This window comes from Myotis davidii, unplaced genomic scaffold (assembly GCF_000327345.1).
Source record: "Myotis davidii unplaced genomic scaffold, ASM32734v1 scaffold586, whole genome shotgun sequence".
Lineage (NCBI taxonomy): Eukaryota > Metazoa > Chordata > Mammalia > Chiroptera > Vespertilionidae > Myotis > Myotis davidii.
In genome coordinates this window covers 640,037-645,778 of record NW_006296809.1, presented here as the reverse complement: position 1 = coordinate 645,778, position 5,742 = coordinate 640,037, and the positions used below count along the sequence as shown (strand labels likewise).

The window sequence follows — 5,742 nt, the reverse complement described above, 5'->3', positions numbered from 1 at the left end:
AAGGGGTCGGGGTCACCAGGGCCGAGCACGCGCGGGGACGGAACTGGCCACCAGGCGACCAAAGCCCGAGTATCCAATCCGGGCATCGCGCGAACCAGGGGGTCAAGCTCTTCCCCCCGGGGCAGGAGCTGGACCGGAAGTGCGTCACGGATGGGCGGGTCGCCCTCGCCGACCCTGCGTGGCGCTCTAGGGTTCGGAGACGCGTTCTGTTGCCGGGGAGACGGAGGCTGCGGCTGCCTAGGCGTCTGTCTGCAGCATCTTTGACCGCCCGGCCCTTGGGACGCTGAGATGCGGTGTGGTCACGGCAACTCTTGTAAAATCAAAGTAACGCCAGTGCAGGGCTTTAATTCACGCAGAACGGAGGACATCGTAAAAGTCACTGTCTTACCCTGACTGGTTTGGCTCAGTGGATAGAGCTTCGGCCTGCGGACTGAAGGGTCCCAGGTTCGATTCCCGCCAAGGGCATGTACCTTAGTTGCGGGCACATCCCCAGTCGGGGGTGTGCAGGAGGCAGCTGATCGCTGTTTCTCTCTCAATGTTTCTAGCTCTCTATCCCTCTCCCTTCCGCTCTGTAAAAAATCAATAAAAAATATGTTTAAAAATTTTTTTTTAAAAAGTGACTGTCTCGTATGCTCCGCAGAGGCAAATCCTTCCAACTCTTGTAGCTTATCCTGCGACAGGAATATCGATGTTTCTAAACCAGAAGCTGCTAGTCCTTTATGTGTTTAGACATTTCTGTGGACTTCCAGATAGAGTCAGTGAGAACTTTATCTCCAAACAACCCGACCACCTCCGCTCCCCCGCCTCACACCCCGCCATGGCCACGTGACCTCCCTACCCATTAGGATTACGTCACCTGTCCGGTGCTGTCTGCTCTGCTACCTGTTATTGCATACAACCCTGCCTCCGTTCTTACACAGTAATTTTTTTTTCTTTTGAGTTAATACCTGGTCTTTTTTCTTTTCTTTTTTTTTTGCCTTAGTGTTTTTCTTATGCCTAGAATTTTACTAACTCATACCCAATTTTTCCCCAAGGCTCTAACATCTTTGCCACATGCCCATTGATAACATTTTCCAAAGGCTCAGACACCTTCTATTTAATTCCTGGAGACCTCTCTCCAGAGCCCCCGCCCCCCATCCTCCTAGTCCAATGCAGACTGGTTGCTCCCGAGCCCATGCAGAGCTGTCATCTTGTGCTTTCTCTAGTCATCCTGCTGACTCGGCCTTTCCCCTGTGCTCAAGTCCGTTTCCTGGAATCTGTGCTGACCCCCTCCTTGGTCTGCTCTCTCGTTTTACTGAAGTCAGCCCTCTAGTAGCTTACTGGGAAGGGTCCATATCTGAAGTGTGTTTATTCTACTCTCACCCTGATAGTTTGGCAGGGTATAGAATTCTAGGTTGGAAATGCTTTTCCTTCAAGGTATTTGAAGTCAGGTGTTTGTTTTTGTTTTTTCCTTCAGCTGCCAGGGCCACAGTTGAAAACTCTAAAGCCATACTAATTCCTAACAATTTGTATGGGATATGTTTGTTCTCTGAGAAAGCGTTTAGGATCTTATCGTTATCCTCAGTGTTGCCAAGTGTCACAATACACCTCGATGTGGACCTTTCTACCCATGGATCTACACACACAGTTGTCTTTTTCATCCCAGAGGCTTATGTCCATCTACTTGGGAGTTTTTTTTTAGAAAAAAACATATATATTATTGATTTCAAAGAGAAAGGGAGAGGAATAGAAACATCAATGATCGGAAAGAATATTGATTGGCTGCCTCCTGCATGTCCCCCACTGAGGATCGAGCCCGCAACCTGGGCATGTGCCCTGACCGGGAATTGAACCATGACCTCCTGGTTCATAGGTAGACACTCAATCACTGAGCCATGCCAGCTGGGCTCCTTAATTCATTTTTGTTAAAAAAAAATTGTTATTGATTTGTGAGAGAAAGACATCAACTTGTTGTTACATTTAGTTATGCTTTTGTTGGTTGATTCTAGTATGTGTCCTGACCAGAGGCGAACCCCACAACCTTGGAGTACTGGGATGATGCTCTAACCCACTGAGCTACCTGCCAGGGCCTACAAATTTGTTTTAAATTGTAGGACACTGGTCAGTGTCTGCTGAGACCTGGAGAGTTGCTGGATGGTTTGGAAACACACATTGCGCTCTCATCTCTTCCCTTCCTGAGTTCACGTTTACTCTCCCTGATTCCTTCCCACACACACACACACAATGTTCTTCATATGTGCATTTTTCTCACTTGAGTTTAATTATAGATTCTTCAAAGCCTTTCTCCTGCTCTCTGCGTTGGCTCTCCCATCCCAGATCCTTCTCTCCATTTGCTCTGGTCTGTCCACTTCCAGGCGGAAGCTTTCCTCCAATGTCTGGGGAGCCTTCTTTCCCTGTTGCAATCTGAGAGCGAGACACTGTGTTAAGGAGGATCAAGCCCCACGGACAGTGTCAGAAAACCTTCCAATAAAAGTGTCTGAAACAAGACAGAGGCTGGGTCTTCTCTCAGGTAGAGGTGGTCCAGGGCTGGCTCCTCCACAGGGGACTCCAGAAGGAGGAGTTGGGAGGTGCATCTACCACTGGCATCCCATGGGCCAGAACTTGGCGCGCGCACACCGCTGCAAGGGAAGCTGGGATGTGTACTTTTTCAGGCGACTTCCCAGGCCAGCTAGTGGTGAAATCACTAAGAAAGAAAGAAAGAAGGAATGGATATTGGGGACAATGGCAGTCCCTGCCCTTAACAGCGGGGTGGGCGCCTTGCTCACCTGGGCAGGGCTCAGCATCCCTAGGCCACCGTGGCGGCGGTGGTGGCGGCGGCGGGGGGCGGGGTGGCGACCTGGTGAATGTTTCCTCTGGGTCTCCCTTTTCCCTCCAGGGTGCCCGTCTGCCAGGCTTCCTTCTGGACCCAGAGTCGGGAAGGGAGCCTGCCTGCCCCACCCAGAGTGCAGACTTCCAGTTTACCTCCCTCTTCTCAGTCTATTCCGTCTGTAATCCTCTCAAGTTCAATAAACAGTATCACTGCAGTGCTCGCTAAGTACTGGGCACGTGTGTTTTCACCGGCAATCCTTACTCAGCCCGACCAGCCAGGCGGTACTGTCGACCCGACTCACAGATAAGGACCCGGAGAAGGGGGGCTGAGACGTGTGCACCCAGGGCCCTGTGGCTGGGCAGCGGTGTGGGAAAGGACCCCTCCCCACAACACACACACACACTCCCCAGGGTCAAAGGCCAGGGCCTGGACACATGGCCACGCTGCCCAAGGGAGGGGTGAGTTCAGACTGCCAGCCAGACTTCTGTTCAGGCTGGAGTCTCACCTGCCTTTCCCAGAAACATGTCTCTGGGACCCAAACTTAGGTGCAGAATAAACAAATACATAAAACAAGCCGCTTAAGTACTGGAGCCCGGAGGACATTTGCTCTTGGGCCTCCGGACTGGGTAGACCCCCTCCACCCCTGAACCTCAAATCCAGGAAGGACAGAGCCCAAAGCCAGGCATCTTTGTCTGGCTGAACCGTCACAGGCAAAGCCAGAGGCCAGAAACCGGATCTCTCTGCAACTTGCAAACGGCTGAGGCAACACCGATTGATAAGAAAGAGAGATGATGGCCCTAGCCGGTGTGGCTCAGTGGATAGAGCGTCGGCCTGCGGACTGAAGGGTCCCAGGTTCGATTCCGGTCAAGGGCATGTACCTGGGTTGCGGGCACATCTCCAGTGGGAGATGTGCAGGAGGCAGCTGATTGATGTTTCTCTCTCATCGATGTTTCTAACTCTCTACCCCCCCCCCCTCCTCCCCGCCCCAGATCACCCTGACTAGTTGTTCCACCCTGTGTCCTGCCTGCTTGGCTTCCTGAATGCTCACTTATGGGGGGGAAAAAGAGGAACAAATGTAATAGTCTGAACAATAAAGATTTAATTAAAAAAATAAAGAAAGAAAGAAAGAAAGAAAGAAAGAAAGAAAGAAAGAAAGAAAGAAAGAAAGAAAGAAAGAAAGAAAGAACGATCCAAGGGCACGAAGAGGGCAGGAAACGTTGTAAAATGGAGAGTTCTTGCTGCCTTTCAAAGGCAAGACCCCTCAGGTCATTCCTGAAAGGGAAGAGGAACCGAGGGGAACTGTACTCCACGCGGCCGGTGTTTTGTTCTTGGCCTTTGGGCAAAAGATGAAACTGAAAAAAGGAGTTTCATTTTACCAACCTATTGCATTAAATTTTTAGTACTATTTTTTTAAAAAAATATGTGGACTTTTTATTTGGATTAAAAATGAAGGTTAATTTTTCTAAAAAAAAAAAACAGCTGCGCGCCCCTGGAGGCGACCTGAACGCCCAGGATGCTGATCCCAGCGACCCAGAGGGGTCCACCCCCTGTGCCCCCCACCCCACACTTTGTGCGTTCGCAGAAAGCGTCTGTTCCAGGGCAGTGCTTGCCGCAAAGTTTGTGATCTCAGAACGCGGGAAGAAAGCGGTCCGCCCCCAGGGTGCTGCCGCATGACCTACACGTGCGTCTCTAAGGCATGGAGAGCATGGGGCTCCCACCCCCGCACCCCCTTCTCACTCCGCCCCCGCCCCGCACTGTCACCTGCCCTGCTCTGCCCACGGTGCCCTCCCCTCAGGCAGAGCACCTGCATTGTCTCAGCTCCCACTGCAGCCGATGTGAGCAAACTGGCCCACGCCCCGCGGGGTTTGGGTGGGGTTAGGAGGGTCCCTAGATCACCATCACTTTCTGCTTCCCTGGGGGAGCTCCTGAGTCCCCGAAAGCTGGGGCAGGGGTCCAAGCGCAGGGCCCTCTCTGCTTGAGGAGAAAGGAGGAACCAGGGGCAGGGCCGGGGAGGGCCGCCCTCGCCAAGCCTTCACCCCCAGCTGGGTGCTGAGGCCTGGAGGCCCTGTTCAGGGTCCCAGCAAGCTGCGGAGGCCTGGTTTGGGGGTCAGGGCCCTCCAGGCTAGGTCAGGAGGTGTGCTGGGCGGAGCCGGGAGGGGCGGTGCGTCTGACCCTTGGCTTCAGGCTCGGAGGCCTTGAGATCTGGTGCTGACCTGGACTTTTTGGAAAATGACCAGGAACTAGAGAGGCTGGGGGTAGGGTGAGGTGGGGTGCTCCATGGGTGAGTCGGTGCTCAATGGCTGTCCAGAGCTGGGGACCAGTAACTCAGCACTGCAGCCACCGAGCGTCTCCTCTCCCTCCCCCGGGTGAGAGCAGCGCCCAGGGGCCCAGGGTCCGCAGTTCTTCTCACCTCCCTGCCCAGGACACAGAGCAGCAGCCCAGGCCGGACGCGCTCCCTGAACTGAGTGCTGCTTCGTCTGCTCGGGCCCGGCCCTGGGCCCTGGGGGGCTGTCTGGCACACGAGGAGGTCGAGGCAGGGATGGGATTGAGCGGCTAGAGCCTCGGGCCCCCCCTCCCTGAAGACAAGCGTGGGAGAAGGTGGGCTTGCGGGTGGGGGTCATCCCGTGTCCAGCCTTGACCCCCTTCCGGGACCACCGAGAGGGCTACCCCGGGGATCCATCAGAAGAGAGGGTGCTCCGCCTGTAGCTATCTTTCTCCTGCGCAGAGTGAAAAAGTTTTCACCAAAGGAAGCCTCATCGATCAGTCGCGCCCTTCCCGGTCGGCGCCATCCAACTCTAAAGGGGAACAGCCCCGGGAGCGAAGGAAAGCTTCCGTCCTCGCCTCCTCCCCCACAACAGGCCGGGACCCTTACCTTGGGTCCCCACCCGAGTCTGAGATGGGGCAGCGTGACCCGGGGTCCTGCGCGCTCCGGG

General features: G+C 54.2%; 1 protein-coding gene and 1 long non-coding RNA gene across 2 annotated transcripts in view; both read right to left on the bottom strand.

Annotated features, from left to right (window-relative positions):
* Nucleotides 1-5,742, bottom strand: part of MIB2 (mindbomb E3 ubiquitin protein ligase 2) — a 19,375-nt gene that overhangs the window by 12,834 nt on the left and 799 nt on the right. The window lies entirely within an intron of this gene.
* LOC102762954 lies at nucleotides 2,238-5,742 on the bottom strand. Its single transcript, XR_436109.1, has 2 exons — nucleotides 5,682-5,742; nucleotides 2,238-2,403 (listed from the first exon to the last, which is right to left on the bottom strand). It is a non-coding gene; the product is annotated as an uncharacterized LOC102762954 (long non-coding RNA).